Source organism: Triticum dicoccoides, chromosome 4B, assembly GCF_002162155.2.
Source record: "Triticum dicoccoides isolate Atlit2015 ecotype Zavitan chromosome 4B, WEW_v2.0, whole genome shotgun sequence".
NCBI classification, from domain to species: Eukaryota; Viridiplantae; Streptophyta; class Magnoliopsida; order Poales; family Poaceae; genus Triticum; species Triticum dicoccoides.
The window spans coordinates 657,954,713-657,973,039 of record NC_041387.1 but is presented as its reverse complement, the minus strand read 5'-3'; the positions used below and the strand labels follow the sequence as shown (position 1 = coordinate 657,973,039).

The 18,327-nt window shown below is 42.6% G+C and overlaps 1 long non-coding RNA gene across 1 annotated transcript; it reads left to right on the top strand.

The window, feature by feature from the left end:
• The first annotated feature begins 3,487 nt into the window (after positions 1–3,487).
• Positions 3,488–5,702, top strand: LOC119292114. Its single transcript, XR_005142878.1, has 3 exons — positions 3,488–3,625; positions 3,725–3,872; positions 5,331–5,702. It is a non-coding gene; the product is annotated as an uncharacterized LOC119292114 (long non-coding RNA).
• The last annotated feature ends 12,625 nt before the right edge of the window (positions 5,703–18,327 follow it).

Genomic DNA, 18,327 nt, shown 5'->3' with positions numbered 1-18,327 from the left:
TATTCAAATTAGATATATTAAAAATAAATATACATTAAACATTTGAAAAATATTGTGCAGGCATTTGAAAAATATTAAATGTTCATACAGAAAATGTTTATCACGTCTATGAAAAATGTATACAAAAAACATTGTGTGAAACAATTTGATCATGTATTTAAAATGTTAATCAAGCATTTGAAAAAATGTTGAACAAGTGTTTGAAAAATATTATTCAAGCATTTGGAAAATATTAAATGTGTATAAAAAAATATTGACCATGTATTAAAAATGATGAATTGTTTTCATCATGTATATAAAAGTGATAATCAAGCATTTTGAAAAATAAATGTTGAAATAGTATTTGAAAAATATTAATCGAGAATTTGGGAAGTATTAAATGTGTATAGAAAAAAATGTTGACCTTGTGTTAAAAAATTATGAATTTTTTATCATTGTATATAAAAATGTTAATCAAGCATTGAAAAATGTTGTAAAATTATTTGAAAATTTTCAATCAAGCATTTATAAAATTTTAAATGTGTATAGAATTTTTTTACCATGTACTAAAAAATGATGAAAATATTTGATCATGTATATAAAAAATTTATCAAGAATTTTAAAAAATGTAGTACAAGCGTTTGGAAAATGTTAATGTGTATAGAAAAAATGTGAGAATGTATTAAAAACCATTTAATATTTTTAATTATAAATTGTTAATCAAGCATTTAAAAAAAATGTAAAGAATGTATAGAAAAAACGTTGACCATGTATTCAAATTATGTTAGTCTTGTATTTGAAAAACGTTAAAACTGTGTATAGAATTTTTTTTGACCATGTATTACAAAAATGTATAGTTTGTATTGGAAAAATGATAGGCGTGTATTACAAACATGTTGTTCACATATACAAAACATGTAGAATAATAACCAAAAGAACAAAGAAAACCGAAAATAGAAACAAAATAATCAAAATAAAAAAAGAGAATAAAGATGCAAGAAAGAATGAAAGAAAAGGGTTGAAAAAAAAGAAAATAAAAAATAAAACAAAAACTGAAAAAGAACCCGAAGAAAACGGCTTGATTAGCCTCAAGTAGGACGCGCCCCTAGTACTTACCAAGAATGGAACATGGGCGGAGTGGCTAACGCAACGCGTGATCTCCCTAGAAACATAGCATTCGCGACCGAATAATGTGGCATCATCACTCATAGCCTCGCTAGGCGACACAAATGACCGAGCTGCTAACTAGGCCAGGCCAGGCCAGCCCAATTGCTGCGCCGAGAAGCGAGAATGGAATGGAATAGAAAATCCTCGGGGGCGACCAACCGAATGAACCACCTACACCACCCGGGCAAGGCCAGGCGAACCAAGATTAACACCGTGGCGACACGCCCGTGTCGCCAGAACATGCCCGGCCGGCACACGCCACTGCCGCCGCCACACAAGTAAGCTGCTAGCTGGAGTACATTTTTTCTAAAAAAAGCTAAGTTGGAGTACGTTTCTACTTTTTGAATCAATCTAGCTGGAGTACGTAAGAACGGTGAGCATGTTTGTTAGCTCGAAATACCTCCAACCAGGTCAGTTGCATCAAGAAAAACGCGTTTGGTTGGAAACCAGGTGGGTTGGCTCGCATCGGCACGAACTTTAAAGCAGCGCAGAGCCTGGCTCGCTGGAAACCCTCAAATTTGCAGTTTCCAGCAAGCCAGACCGAGTGCGGCGCAAAAGGGATAGAGCGCGCACATGAGATGCTACTTGTGAACTGCGTTGGGATTAACCCGAAGAGTAGGGGATGATGCAGTACAATAAAGATAAGTATTTTCCTCCGTTAAGAATGAAGGTTATCAATTCAGTAGGAGAACCAAGCAATACCACATAAGCAGCACCTGCACACAAATAAAAAATCCTTGCAATCCAACACAGAAAAGGGGTTGTCAATCCCTTCACGGTTACGAGAAAGATTAAAATCTATGGTATTTGATAGATAGATCGGACAAAAATACAAAATAAAAAAATAAAAGTAAAAACGTAGAAAGGTATTATTAGGATTTTTATATGATAAAAGATAGACCCGGGGGGCATAGTTTTCACTAGAGGCTTCTCTCAAGAAAATAACATAAGATTGGTAGACAAATTACTGTTGGGCAATTGATAAAAAAACAAATAGTTATGATAATATCCAAAGAAACGATCATGTATATAGGCATCACGTCCGAGATAAGTAGACCGAAATGATTCTGCATCTACTATTATTACTCCACCCATCGACCGCTCTCCAGGATGTATCTAGAGTATTAAGTTCATAAAGAACAGATGAATGCCTTAAGCAAGATGACATGATGTAGATAAGATAAACTCACGTGTGAATAAACCCCATCTTTTTACCCTTAATAGCAATGATACATACGTGTCATGTCCCCTTCTGTCACTGGGATTGGGTACCGCAAGATCGAACCCATTACAAAGCACATCTTCCAATTGCAAGATGAATCAATATAGTTGGTCAAACCAAATCAATAAATCGGGGAAGAAATAAGAAGCTATAACAATCAAGCATAAAAGAGTTCAGAGAAAACTCAAATAATATTCATTGATAGATCTGATCATAAACTCACAATTCATCAGATCCCCACAAACACACCGCAAAAAGAGTTACATCGGATAGAACTCTAAGAACATCAAGGAGGGCATTGTGTTGAATAACATCGAGAGAGAAGAAATCATCTAGCTACTAAGTATGGACCCGTAGGTGTGTGGTAAAATACTCACGCATCCTCGGAAGGGCAACAAGGTTGATATAGAGCCCTCCGTGAATGAATCCCCCTCCGGAGGAGTGCCAGAAAAGGTCCCTAGATGGGATCTCTCGAGAACAGAGGCTTGCGGCAGCGGAAAATGTATTTCATGGACTCTCCTATTGGTTTCCTGATTTTAGAGAATTTATAGAGGCGGAGTTAGGTCAAACTCCGCCTCGTGGGCCCCACAAGCTACCAGGGCACACCCTACCCCCTGGGCGTGCCCTGGTGCCTTGTGGGCTACTGCTCCATCTTCTCGTCCCCTCCCAAAACTTCCAGCGTCTCTTATAGCAAAAAAAATCTTGAAAAAATTTCATGGCATTTCGACTTGGTTTGGTACTGATATTCTGGCACGCAGAAAATAGCAACTGGCACTGGGCACTAAGTGAGTAGGTTAGCTACATCCAATGCATAAGTATAACAATAGTGTCTTTTGGTGGCCGGGCTACAGGCAGGCCGCAATCTGGTCCGTCAATATGGGCTTTGGGATTGTTGATCTGTCATTTCATTGCAGCAGCGTGGCAGGGCTACTGGGTGAAATACGGCCCTTGATACACCTACGTGCGCATAGGCGTATTGGTGTTCGGCCCACCAACACAGATGTTCCTCCGGCCCGCGGGATGACTGCTTCGGCTGGACCAGCTGTTTGGGACAGGATTGATGTTTCGAATCAGCACATATAAAGTGGGCCTGGTGACCTCCGTGGAGCAGATAGAGCCACGCGACCAGGTTGGCTCGGCATTCGCCTCTCTTCCACACAAGCTCGGCGCGGCGGCTGCTCTGTTATTTCAGACAGGCGCACCGCGGCGGCGATTCCCCGCCGGCGAGATGTCGACCGACGGCCTCGAGCTCGACGGGTATGTTCATGCTGCTTCAATGGTCTCCTACCTCAATCTTTGCCCCATCTGATTCGACGGCGTTTTGTGTTTTGGGAATGCCTTTACTGATCTTGCTAGATCTGATTGTCGGACGGGGGGAGCACACATCGCCGGATGGAATTGTACTATGTTCCGAGTGGAATCCCAGGATTCCATGAGTGCGCTAGCTCTATAGACGGAGAAGGCCGGCGAAGCTCAGGAAGCTGGAGATGGGCAGAGATACGAGGTGTGCTCTGAAGCTACTAGCGGGTGTTTCCTCTCATGCTTTATTCGCAGCTGATAAGCTTAGAACTGCTTCTCCCATGATGCGTGTACATCAAACTGATAGGTGTGTGTGAAGATCAATAGGGATAGTTCAGGTTAGGATGTGTGCTGCTCTGGCTACGTATTTTTGGAGGTGCTGAAGATTAAGCATAATATTAGTTTGATTGATGTTAGGTGATCTTTCATTCTCTACGCTAGGTGGATTATGATACAAGTGTATATGATTGGAGTGGCTTGCCGATTTTCTGTCTAACTTCTCGTTCACTGAAGTGGGCCGTTAGGGGTGCTGGTAAACAAGGAAAACATGTTCAGATTACTCGTTTCAGATTTGTGTGTTGCAAAAATATGGGTTACCTCCAGTGGTAAATTCACTGAAAACAGTGAGGGAACATCAGATCTCCTATTGTTTTTACACTTGTTGCATCTTAGCTATGGGTGATAGTTCGCTTTTGGCTAGTTAGCATACAAGGTAATCTGAAGCTCAATGTTTCACCACACATGATTTTAGTTTTCAGTGAATTTAGGGTGCAAATTTGGTGGGATGGCAGTGCTAACTGGATTGTCAGAGCATATATTTATTGGTTTTAGTTTCAGTGCTAATGGGGTTCTCGGATCATATACTTTTTCGGGCACATGGTTATAGGTTTTCGGTGCTAAATTAGATTTGTCAGTGTATGTACGTTGTGGGACATGACCAAATGGGGGCGAGCTTGATCTCTGATTTAGTATTTAGGATTATTAGAACATGGCCAAAGTATTATTCAGTACATGACCAAATTGGATTCGCCTAACTAAATGGGATTCGCATGAGTTTTAAGTAGGTGTGAATAAGTAGTATCGTTTTTTGTTTGTGATGAGCTTCAATTCACTGGAAGGCGCGTGCGTGCTTTTTGATTCGTAGGTGGGCCGTTTGAGAGTACAAATGAGTATCGGTCTTGTGCTTAAGGAAAATTCAGCGGAAGGCATAGCACTGGTTTTGGATTGTTAGGTGACTCATTTTCTAGTAATTTTTCGCTGGTGGTTTGCTTGGGACAAAATGTTCAGGATGTTGGATTCAGTATGTGGGTGCACTGGAAATTTGAATGCAGTTTGCCATGTTTGTGGATGCACCGGTTTTCTATTGTACCAGAAGGCACTGGATTTATTTGGGGGTGACACTTTTGTATTAAATTTTGGCTGATGGTTTGCTTGGGACAAAATGTTCAGCAATGTAGTCCTGTTTGTTTCCTTAAGCACAAGCTGGTTGTGTTAGGTTGTTGGTCTCGTCAGATGGTATATATATTTTTAGCTGTGATGACTGTGTATGGACAACTATTTTGCATTTAGTCGTGTAAATTGTACATCGAATAATTTAGTCCATATTCCGATTGTTCATTACACAAACCGGGCTAACTTATTTTGCTTTTTGTGTTCTTGTTAGACACCGTTTCAGGGTTTGGATTGGGAAAGCACCGGATGAGAGGGAAATACACCCGAATACGAAGACATCACTTGAATTGTCTGTACGCGCTTATGTAGAGAAACAGAATGGCCATGTTGTCAATCCTACAATTGGCACAAGTTTTGACTTGTTAGATGAGGGTTATGAATTCTACAACCTTGACTCATGGGAATGTGGTTTCTAGCAAAAAGTAGATTGAATGTTCAGCACTAGAGATGCATGCAAGAGACTGTGTGTGCTTGTGTGGTCTGTACTTTTAAATGCAGATCTTTGTGCTAGTTCCTGATGTGTATTGTTGAAACCAAACTGGACAGTTTTGGAGACTGGAAACTTGACGTTATTTGTATGTCATCGGCAAAGCATATCTTGTGCCCACAGGCAGAGTGGGGGCGCGTCTGAGTTTAAAAGTAAAAAACAATGGCTGCTGATTAACTCGTTTGTCATGCTTAGCTATGCTAACAGTAACAGGTAGTCATGCCGTGTCCTTGTTTACCAGCAACCCTAATGGCCCACTTCAGTGCTGACGCCGTGTCGTGTCAACTAGATTCATTTTTAAACCAGGGCCGTGCGGTGAGGGCTGATGAAATGACAAGGCAATGTTTGCATTGTGCCAGGGTTGAGCACGTGATTGTTGCTGAGCTCCATGTATACGTACTACGCATGCCTGGGCGTTGGTTGACTGGGTTCGCTGTTACTTCTTCACAAACGTCATTATAAGCAGTGGAAAAAACTAGAAATTTTATGAGATGCAACCGAATAAATTAGCAAATGCCATGTGTAATCTATGCCATTAACTAGTTCGTGTTACTATATGAGGAGTAAATGGCACTGACGGTCTTAGAACTTGCGCTGCGGGTGCACTTAAGTCACACTACTTTCAAACCGGAAAAACCCGTCACAGAACTTGCGTTGCGGGTGCATTTAAGTCACAGAGGTGAGCTGAACCGGTCGGACGCCCAGTTTTCTCTGTTTTGCGGTCATGCGCAGGGCACGTGACACCTCCGAGGAATGGTATTTTTACTGAAAAGTCTGTACTGATTTAGTTGGAGGGCCATATTGCAAAACCGCTAGATGATGATGATCACCGAGGAGATGATGGAGGGTGGCAGCGCCGCCGTGGCTAGCAGGAGCACCTCTTTCTATTTTCCCACGCGTCCACCGAGTAACCGAAGGGCGCACCACATGTCACTGCGCCCATCGTCAGTCGCCTTGAACACAGCCGCACGTCCAGCTCTCCTGCAGCTACGAACAGTTGCCGCTGCCCTGCAGCTACGCGTTGTTGCTCTGCCATGCTGCTCCAGCCTCCAGCAACCGAGCTCTGGGCACCGCTGCCATGACGCACACGAGCTCGGCCACCGCGATCTCCCGCACCGCCCTGAGCCAAGCCAGCCGCCCAGCTCCACGCCTCGGTTCCCTTTCACGGTGCTGTGAGCCATCCCATCCCCGCTGCAGTGGCTTGTGCACCTAGTCGCTGCCGGTCGGTGCTGCGTGCCGCCATAACCAGCAGCGGCAGCAACCATCGTCCTACCTGCCGGCTCGCGTATGGCGTGCCGAGAAAAGGTTGCCTCACATGCAGCTCACACCAAGAACCAGGTACGCGAGGACTAGGCGCTGCTGCAGACGACAGCATGCCTCACCGGGTGTCTCGAACGCACCCTCACGCCATGGCAAGGTGGGGGTGGCAGCGTCCGACTTGAGCCTCTTCGATTCCTGGCACCTTCTTGTCCTTCGCGTGCACGGATGGCGCCAGTGGTGGCACACAGTAGCACGGCACAGCAGCACGGCACAATAGCACGTCCTTCCAAGAAGATCATGAACTCGAGCAAGCATATTCAATTTGTATTAGCTGCCAGCCACTACTGACATCGATGGTGTACCATTGCAAGTTTGCAACTTACATATTCCATACAGAACTCAGGTCAGAGGCTTCAGCTTTTTATCGAGCACCTCTCGCTCGTCGCCATCTCCCCTAGTACACCAGAGCCTTGGTGCCCCACCTGCGCCTGCCCGCCATTGGTCGCCACGCTCTATGGCAGCACGCGTGTCCTCTCCATCGTCCCCTACGAGGCCGCCTACACCTTCACGCACGTAAGTCGGCCGCATCCCATCCGCACCTGCCGCCGCATGCCTCCTCCTCCAAGCCGCCGACACTGACCCAACCACTACACGCGTCCTCCTCGACCACCACCACAACAACCCACCACCCTGGGCAGGACTGCATGCGGCTCTACAAAGACGAGGTCGGCTGCCCGCACCGCACTGCATCTGCCTCTCTGCTCTAGGGACTCCATCGTCGGATTCACCATCGTCGGCGATGGCTGACTTGCCGTCGACGAGCTCGACGCGCCAGCAGCGCCGCCTGTCTCTTCTCCCATCGGCAAAGAACACGAACAGACAGAGAACAGAGGAGAGGGGGCTATGCAACATTAGCTGAGGATCCAGAGGTCTTTGTGCAAGAAAACGATGCAGCCCAGAGGCGTCACGTGCGCTGCGCGTGATCGCAAAACAGAGAACCGGGCGTCCGACCGGTTCAACTCGCCTCTGTGACTTAAATGCACCCGCAACGCAAGTTCTGTGACGGGTTTTTCCGTTTTGCAAGTAGTGTGACTAAAGTGCACCCGCATCGCAAATTCTAAGACCGCCAGTGTCATTTACTCCTATATGAGGATGCTAACACAAAGCATTATTTGTTTGCTCGTCCCTTCTGCGTGTGCAGTACGTGCTCAACGAACGCATGCTATGGTGGTGCGAAGTGACAACTGATTGAAGCACAGCTTCCAAGAACTTTTTCCTTACAGTTATGATGCTGCTTTCTCAGCTCCTACGGCGGCGAAGAATAGAGAGACCTGGCGATCAGTGTGTTGGGTGAAGGTAGATGACAAGCGGGGATGGTTGATGACTTGATGTGAGGGCCTAGTAAATTCGCAGACGTGACAAGACTGAGGAAAATGAAGCACAGTGCGCGGCGCATAGCTGTAGAACACGAGCGGGACATCTCTCCTAAAACTGAACCACTAACGCAAACCGCCCATTATACATGACGTGGCATGATTAATCACTAATACGACAAGTTGATTTATCGCGTTCAAAGGTTAAATCACACCCCAACCTAATCTGTTTCGATTTTCTAGCATGTGAAAAAAGATAAAACATAAGTCCAAGCTTAATGGTAATGGAGGTTAAACACGACGACGGTGGAAACAGTATTGTATTTGCTGGTCAAAACAGACAGCCGGATTAACATGACCCAAGTAAACTTGCTTACTTAATGGAGGGCTGGTTTTTTAGGATATTAGTGGAGAGCTAATGGTGATGGATCATGGGCGTTCGCTGGCCGCAAATGATCCACGTCCGCACTTCACGTGCTAGTGGTCTCCGCTGGTCATCAATCGTCCACGGCAAGCATGCACGCGGTCGTACAGCGGTACAGGTCTCCAGGCGGAAGGGCAGTAGTTGTACAGCGATTTAATGTTTGCGTACATATCAGGCGCTGAGCACCTGTACTAAAAAGCCCAACGTTGTGCGTACATGTCAGTTGGGTGTAAGAGCCCTAGGTGCTTTGGCACGTGGGTGGGTCAGGGCTGGCTGGATACAAGGCAAAAATAAATCGAATACAGGCCTTATACACTGACAGCGTGAATTCCAATGGTGGCCAGACGTCAGGAATAGCGGCCTGCCTGTAGCGCGGCCATCAAACACATTTTTCGTTCCTAGTTGGTGCTTTATAAAAGAAGATGGAGACTTAAAATAAATATAAAAATTGCATAAAAATAAATAGGTAGGACCTTTGTAGAGGAAAACAGAGATTTGTAGAGGTGTCAGAGCTCATAGCTTAAATTGAGAGATAAAATTGTTTTGAGAGGCATGCTTTTCCTGTCAACGAAAACGATCGAGAAATCCCAATATGTTCCATGCTAGCAAATCATAGGTGGTTTCCAAACAAAAAATAAAGTTTATTTCCTTTCCATAATTATTACACAATCCATGGCTAGCCGTATCCATGGGTGCCTTCCATACTATCAATTTCCAAGGAATTTATTATTATCATCATATTAATTTTTTTCATTTCGGGACTGGGCATTCCTAATACCTGCCATACTCTTATGCAATAACAAGTGAATAAACACTCATCATGAGAATAACCCACCTAGCATGGAAAATATTGGCCACCCCTGCCGCTTCATGAGCAACACAGGCACACAAAACGGAAAGTTTATTTTGAATAGTTAGAGTTGGCAAATGTAGATTTACTTGGATCAGCATGAAAATACCACGTATAGGTAGGTATGACAGACTCATTTGGCATAACTTTGTGTTTAAGGAGTTGGATGAACAAGCAGCATTCCCGCTTAGTACAAATAAAGGCTAACAAATAGATTGAAAGCGACCAATCAAAAAATAAAAACGGTCATAAACATGCATTAAACATAACTAACACCGAATAATGCACCACAAGTAGCTAGGATGTAATTTTATTGCATAACTATTGACTTTACGTGCTTGCATAGAAAATCACAAACCTTAACACCAATATCTATATCTATACCTACTAATAAAGTAAGGTGCGTTATGCCAATTTCATCCATTCACCACCAAAAAGAGTTTTCTTTCTATCTGAGATGGTACTAAATTCTTATGCGTTTGTCTGCTAGAAAAAGAATTTTCGTACGTGGGCTGCGCGTTGTGGCCCAACGAAGCAAGCCCCGTTATTTTTCTGCCCACGCAGCTGGGAAAATTCTATTTTCCACACAAGCCGATAAATAGTCGGAGTTTCGCAAATGACAACCTATAATGGGCTGGCCCATTTTTCTTTATTTCCATGTTTTACTTCTATTTTTATTCTCCTTTCCCTATTTTCTTTTCCCTCCTAATTTTTTTTCTTTAAGAATTTATTTCGTAAATTAAAAAATCTCAATAAACCTTTAGAATTAGAGAAAACACATTTTGGAAAATGTTCAGAATTCCAAAATTTTGTTGCTATTTTAAAAATATTCGAAACTTGCAAAAAGTTTCCCATATTTCAATTTTTTTATTGTTTTTCAAAATTGTTCGAGATTTCTATAAAGAAAATGGCATTTCAAAAAATGCTCTAGATTCTGAAAATATTCATGTTTTAGTGAAATTTTGACAATTTAAAATAATGTTCATGTATAAAAGATACACATGTTCTAAAAATCTTATGAATTTTCAATACATGTTCCCGTTTTAAAAACTGTTCACAAATTCAAATCATGTTCATGTTTTTATAAAAATGTTGGTGTTTTTAGAAAATGTTTGTGAATTTTATAAGATGTACCCTTCATATTTTGTTCGGGTTTTTCCAAAAGAGTACATAATTTTCAAAAAATTGTCCAGGAGTTTAAAAATTGTTCATGTTTCCTAGAATGTTCAGAAAATTCATATCTTAAAATCCCCTCGATTGAAAGGATTGAAAGGAAAATTAGATTAAATAATTCATGGGCCTTCTCTAGCGTACGATGACGTAACAAAACTCTTAAATTTCCTCGATTAATGAATGGAAAAGTAGCGGAAGAAGCTAAATGTTTTTTTTCGTGTGCACACAGGGTTTTGCTTGCGCATATAAATCTCACTGACTTTAAATGCATACTATTTTATCTCCTGTTGCAACGCACAGACATATGTGTTAGTTCTTACTAAAGCACAATTACTCACTAACATGACTCACATATTATTATCTCCATATCCCAAAACTATTGCAAGGAATCAAACTTATCATATCAATGATCTTTCATGAAAGTTTTTATTATATGCCTCTTGAATATTCATCACTTTGGAACCAAATTCATATCTCATGCAAATTATCATTGCTATTATCAATTCTCAAAAATATTTAAGTGAAGCACAAGAGTGCAAATATTTCTTCAAAATTTACCAATTCTCAAATAGATTTAAGTGAAGTACGAGAGTGCAGGTATTTCTTCAAAATTTAATCATACCGGCTCTCAAAATAATATAAGTGAAGCATGTGAGTACATTTCTTTAAAATATAATCACCTCCGTGCTAAAAAAGATTTAAGTGAAGCACTAGAGCAATTGCCTAGCTCAAAAAATTGAAGTGAAGCACACAAAGCAATTCTAATAAATCATGATAAACTTATGACTCTCTCAAATAGGTGTGATCAGCAAGGATGACTGTGACAAACTAAAAAGAAAAACAAGCAAACATATATGACGAATGAAAATATAACTCCAAGTAAAATTACCGATGGTCGTTAGAAGAAAGAGGGGATACCTTCCGGGGCATCCCCAAGATTAGTTGCTTGAGAGTCCTTGAACTTGGGGTTCGTCGTCATCCCCAAGCTTAGGCTCTTGCCACTCCTTATTCCTTCATCCATCATGATCGCACTGAAAACTTGAAAACTTCAATCACACAAAACTTAACAAAACCTTCGTGAGATCCGTTAGTATAAGAAAACATATCACAACTTTAAGTACTGTTACAAACCCATTCATATTTTCTTATTGAATTATACCTACTGTATTCTAACTTTAACATGGCTTATACCCTCCGATACAATCCATAGATTCATCAAAATAAGCAAACAATGCAACGAAAACATAATCTGTCAAAAATAGAACAGTCTGTAGAAATCTGAATTATGATCATACTTCTGTAACTCCAAAACTTCTAAAAAATTAGGACGACATGGGAAATTCGTATATAAATTATTTGAAAAACAATCAGAGCAAAAACAATCTTTTGTGAATTTAAAAATTTTAGAACAGGGCGCAAAAGTTTCTGTTTTTTCACAGAATCAAGTCAACTATCATCCAAACCATCCTAAAGGCTTTACTTGACACAAACACTAATTAAAACATAAAAAACACAATCATAACAGTAGCATAATTGTGTGAACACAAGAAAACAAAAAATAAACAAAAAAAATTTAAGATAACTATCGGGTTGCCTCCTAACAAGCGCTATTGTTTTACGCCCCTAGCTAGGCATAATGCATAGTTGTAAGTATTGTCATCTTTGGTTTTTGTTCCATGGGTTTCCCTCATGATTGATTCATATGGTGGCTTGATTCTAGTTCAGGGGAAGTGTTCCATACCCTTCTTTAATGGAAACTGGAATTTTATATTCCCTTCTTTCATGACAATCACAGCACCTACAATTCATAAGCACGGTATACCAAGTATTATGGGGCAAGACGGATTGCAATCAATGTCAAGTACAATAAAATCAGCGGACACATAGTTCCTATTTGCAAGAATGCTCACCTGCTTTTAGAACTTGGGGTCATTTCAAGGATGTTAAAATATAGATCATGTTGAACAGAGAGTGTTCGGGTAGGCCACACTGCTCCATCTGAGAGGATGTTGTTTCTCGACATATTTCAAATGACCCCAATTTTTATGGCCTTTTATGACCAATTCCAGGCACCATGCAAAGTTTTTTTTTTGGTTTTTTAATTTTTTGCATTTTCTGGAGTTTTCTCGGTAAAAAAGGCTGATAAATTTCCGCACGTGTCAAAACTTGCGTACGATGTCTGAAATCGTTCAAACCTAGGATGGATGCCTAGCATGCATGGACATGCCCACCTGTTTGTCGAAGTTGGGGTCATTTGAAGGATGTCCAAAAATAGATCATTTTGAACGGGCGTGTTAGGGTAGGGCACAAGGCTCCGTGGGAGAGCACGTTGTTTCTCGACATTGAAGTGACCCCAATTTTTTCCATGGTCTTGTATGACCAATTTCAGGCACCATGCCAAGTTGTTTTGTCTTTTGAGATATTATGCAATTTCTGAAATTTTCTCAGTCAAAAAATACTGATAAATGGCCAGACAAGTCGCAACTTGCACACGGAATCATTCAAATCCGACGTGGATGCCTACCATGGGCATGGCACCTGCTTGCAAAAGTTGGGGTCATTTCAAGGATGTCCAAAAATAGACCATGTTGAATTGAGGGTGTTCGTGTAGGACATAAGGCTCCGTCTGATCGCACGTCGTTTTTCTTAATTTCAAAGTTTCAGTCATTTCTTGTGTCCTAATCATTCCTTAAAATTTGTCAACAATTTTTCAATTTCAAATTATGTACGTAAATTTTATAAACTTGAACAGTTTTTTCAAAATTATTAGTAAATTCTCAACAATTGATGATAATTTTGAACATAAATAGCAAATCATGTACTTTTTCAGTTTTATCAACTTTTTTTGAAACACAATTGATGATAATTTTGAACATAAATAACAATTGATGATAATTCGAGAACTATGCAAACAATTTTTTTCAAAACAAGAACATTTTTTTAAATTCTAGAACATTTTTAAAATTGTGCACAATATTTGAAAAATAGAAATTTTTTGGTATTTGAAATAATATTTCAAATTTTTGAACAGGTTTCAAAAAGAACAATAAAATTCGAAAATGAGAAAAATAAATTAACAATTTGAAAAAGTTTATTTTAAATTTTCATGGGTTTGAAAATTTTCACAGATTTTCAAGAGAATTTCATTAAAAAAAGTTGCAAAAAAAGTTCGAGAAATTATGAATATTCACAAAATTAACAAAAATTGAACGAATTATATTTTAAAAAAATTATAATGCAAAACACGAAAAAAGGAAAAGAAAAGTAAAAAAAAGAAACCAAAAAAGTTCGAGAATAGAACAAAATAAAATCTGGTTTTAAAAAACAGGAACAAACCTTGAGGGTTGGAGTTCGAATATCCAGTGGCGCACATTTTTTGAAGACTAAAAAGAAAGAGAAAAACAAGCTGAGGATGCCAAATAGGGTTTGTATATTCCACGTACGCCGGGCTGTACGAGCGGTATGTACACAGGCCGAGAATCAGGGGTGCCCCTATTTCTGGCTTGTAATGAGACATAGGGAAGCCTCATCTTAAGTCGGACGCTACATAGACCGGCCCAAATGAGCGGGAGGACACAACCTCATTTTTTTCACGTTGTTGTTTTGATTTTATTTTTTAATTTGTTTTATCCATCCAAATATTGTAAATAAATATATTAAAAAAATCACATCTAAGATTTGAAAACTTGTTAACCACGCATTTGAAAAATTTAAATGTTTAAAAATATTTCTCATATATACAAAAAATATATAATGTGTGTGAAAAAATTTGAACATGTTTTTAGAAAAGCAGCATTTGAAAAAAGTTAAACCCGAGAAAAACATAAAATGATAAAAAATGAGAAAGAACCAAACAAAACTGAAGAAGTAAAGAGAAACGACCAATGAAAATTTAGAAACAAACAAAGAAAACCAAATAAAAACAAAGAATAATAAAGAAAATAAAAAACCCTGTAAAAACAGAGAAATCCGATGAAAAAACAATAATAGAAAGCTATAGTTTTACTTGGTCGCGCCCTACAGTTTTATCCCAACTCTTATAGTGAGCTAGTGGTTTGTGGCGTGACGCTTTATCCAAAAGACTTGGGTTTAATCCCTTTCTTTTCTTGCTGGGTGCGACGTATTTTTGAAAAAGACTATCATACCCTTTATTATGAAGGGGTATGAAGAAATCTCGTTCATTGATGTATTTAGGAGAGGTGTACCAAAGTAGAAGTGGGTAAGTAGTTGGCATACCTATTTTTTACTATGCAAATTATGCCTTTTTTTCTACTGCCTCTGCTCCATAGTACCCATGATTTGATTGTCAAGTGCATCTCTTATTAATTTTGGGAGCGTGTGGGTGTAGCTCGGCCAGAAGAAACACACACACACGACACAGGGGAACACAAGCTAGTGTAGTGCAGAATGGAGAAGAGAATGTTGTGGGCAAGACGAGCATAGTGCTTGAGCTCTCCAGTATACGACAGTCGTACACTGCCTGAGATCTGTTCTCGAGCCAATCACGAGAACATTGTTTAATCTTGCCACTAGCGATGCAGGCTTTAAGAAGATAATGAAATGGCTACACCGAGGCGCCGACAGCCGTATGAGACAGCGTGCACTGTTATTACAAAATGTCCACTTGCAGCTAGGAAAATAATCTTATTTCAGATACAACGTTTGAAGCATCACGTGAGCAGTCACATGCTTGTCACCCAATACGAGGAACAAAGTGATTTGTTTTCCATTAGTAATGCCCCAACTGTCAAGGAAGGGTAACTCGGGTTTCGATCAAATCTTTCTAACTAAATGGGCGACATGTGTTGCCCGGCTCGGGCCGCGACGTGGGCCTATGGAGTTCTGAATTGCTGCAGGGGTGGGAATGCGTGCGGCTCTCAAAGGTTGAGGGGCCAACCAGGGCCGCGAGGATAAACTGCTTCAAGCACGCATGACCGCGGAGTTGGCTCGGATGGACGCGATTGCCGACTCGCAGGGTTTCTCGGAGCAGAATTGGGCTCAGCGTTACGCGTTGGAAGCCCAAGTCGAGGCTCTCCATAGGGTAGAGGAGGAATATTGGCATAGGCGTGGTGGCATCAAGTGGATGCTGAAGGGAGACGCGAACGCCAAGTACTTTCACGCCTACGCTAATGGCCAGCGACGTAAGTGCGCCATCCTGAGATTGCAATCTGAGCAGGGGCTCCTTTTGCGGCAAGAGGATATCGTTCGCCACATCTACGACTTCTACATCCAGCTGATGGGCTCCAGGGAGGAGCCGCACGCTAGGCTGCGTGTAGACGTCTAGGATCCCGCGCTGCGGGTCTCGGACCAGGAAAACGAGGGCCTGGGGCTGGCCTCCCTCCCTCAGGAGATTGATGTGGCGGCTCTCGGGATGAAAACAGACACTGCCCCGGGCCCTGATGGTTGGCCGGTGGCGATGTTTAAGCGCTTCTGGCCAGTGCTTAAGGGGCCTATCTTCGACGTGTATAATGGTTTCATGCGTGGTTTCGTTGACATCTCACGCCTGGACTTTGGGCTCCTTTCTTTGATCCCCAAAGTTCAAGGTGCAGATTGTATTAGACAGTTTAGGCCCATAGCGCTCATTAACGCTCCGTTTAAAATTTTCTCTAAAGTTGTTCCTCGCGTCTCTCTCCAGTTGCGCATCGTATCATTAGTAGGAGTCACTCGACCTTTATCCAAGGTCGCAATATTCTGGAGGGGCCGCTCGCCCTTCAGGAAATAGTTCACTCGCTCAAACGATCGCGCCAACCAGCCATCTTGCTGAATCTGGACTTCGAGAAGGCGTACAACCGCGTGAACTGGGATTTTCTCCGACAAGTTCTGCTGGACAGGGGTTTCACGTCGGTTTGGGTTCACCGCATGATGCAATTGGTCTTGGGGGGCCAAACTGCGATTGCGGTGAATGGAGAAGTAGGGAACTTCTTCTGCAACAAGTGAGGGCTCCGTCAAGGGGACCCTGCCTCCCCGTTGTTGTTTAATTTCGTGGCCGGGCCATGGGCGCCATGTTAGATAAAGCCCATGCGGCTGGCCACATCAGGGGAGTGGTCGGTAACTTGATCCCGGGGGGTGTGTCGCACCTGCAGTACGCGGACGATACACTCCTTCTCTTCAAACCGGACACACACAATATAGCATCTGTTAAGGCCATCCTCCCGTGCTTTGAGCTAATGTCCGGGCTAAAAATCAACTTTCACAAGTGTGAAGTGGTGTCCATGGGGATGGACGCGACCGAGAGTCAACGTGTAGACAACCTGCTTAATTGCAAACTTGGGAAACTACCGTTTACTTACTTGGGCCTCCCGATCGCTGAGAAAAAGTGGTCGATTTCAGATTGGGAACCTCTCTGCAATAAGGTGGCGGGTAGAGTCTACCCGTGGAGAGGGAGATTTATGTCTTCAGGGGCAAGACTAATCTTAGCCAACTCCAGCCTATCGTCCCTACCTATGTTCGCAATGGGGCTGTTTCTGTTGGCTGATGGGGTGCACACCAAACTTGACACCCCTAGGTCCCGCTTCTTTTGGGAAGGGGCTGGGCCAAAGAAGAAATACCATATGGTAAACTGGCAAGCCGTTTGCCGACCCAAAGCGGAGGGGGGCCTTGGGATCATCAACTCTAAGTTGATGAACATTGCACTCATGTGTAAATGGATTTGGAAGCTGTCTCAGGGCGAGACTGGCCTCTGGGTGGATCTCCTTCGTGCCAAATACTTCCCTAATGGGAATTTTTTTGAGGCCGATAATCATGGTTCACCGTTCTAGAACTCCATCCAATCCCTAAAACCATACGTTGCCAGAGGGGCAAAAATTACGATCAATAACGGCCGCTCCACGCGATTCTGGCTTGACCCGTGGATTGGCCACCAGCCTCTCTGGTCGGAGTTTCGCGAGCTTTATTCCACCATGGTGGATCCCCAACTTTTGGTTGCCACGACCTTTAGCTCCTCCCCGCAGGCAATATACTTTAGAAGGGAGCTCTATGGACCTGAGGCGTATAGTTGGGATCGCTTGCGGGCTCTGATTGCCGACGTAAACCTGTCAACTGCCGCGGACACGGTGTCATGGAGGTTATCGGGCTCTGCTAAGTTTTCTGTTAACTCTCTCTATAGAGAGTTGGCTCGCGGTCCTGCCCTTCAGGCTGCCTCGGGGCCCTGGAAGGCCCGCATTCCGCTTAAAATCAAGGTTTTCCTCTGGCAATTGTGCCAAGATCGCCTTCCTACCTCCATCAATATGGCTAAACGTAATGTGCCGGCCAGTGGGCCATGCGCACTTTGTGGCGACCCGGAAGACACGAATCACGTGTTCTTTCGGTGCCCCCTGGCGCGCTTCACCTGGAGCGCGGTCCGCGAGGCTGCGGGCATGGATTGGGATCCACGCTCCCGCTCCGAGCTTGTGTCGTCTCTGTCCTCGGTCCAGGGCTCCTCCCGCCGTATAGTGTGGACTTGTGCGGCCGCAATGTTGTGGGCCTTATGGCGTACTCGTAACAAGTTTACTATTGAGGGTGTTTTACCATCTCACCCAGCTGACGTTATCTACAAATGTATCATTTCCTTATAGCAGTGGACGCCGCTGGGAAGGCATCAGGACGCTGATCTCCATCGCCATGCACTAGACCACCTTCGCCTCGTTTACTCGGTGTCTCAAG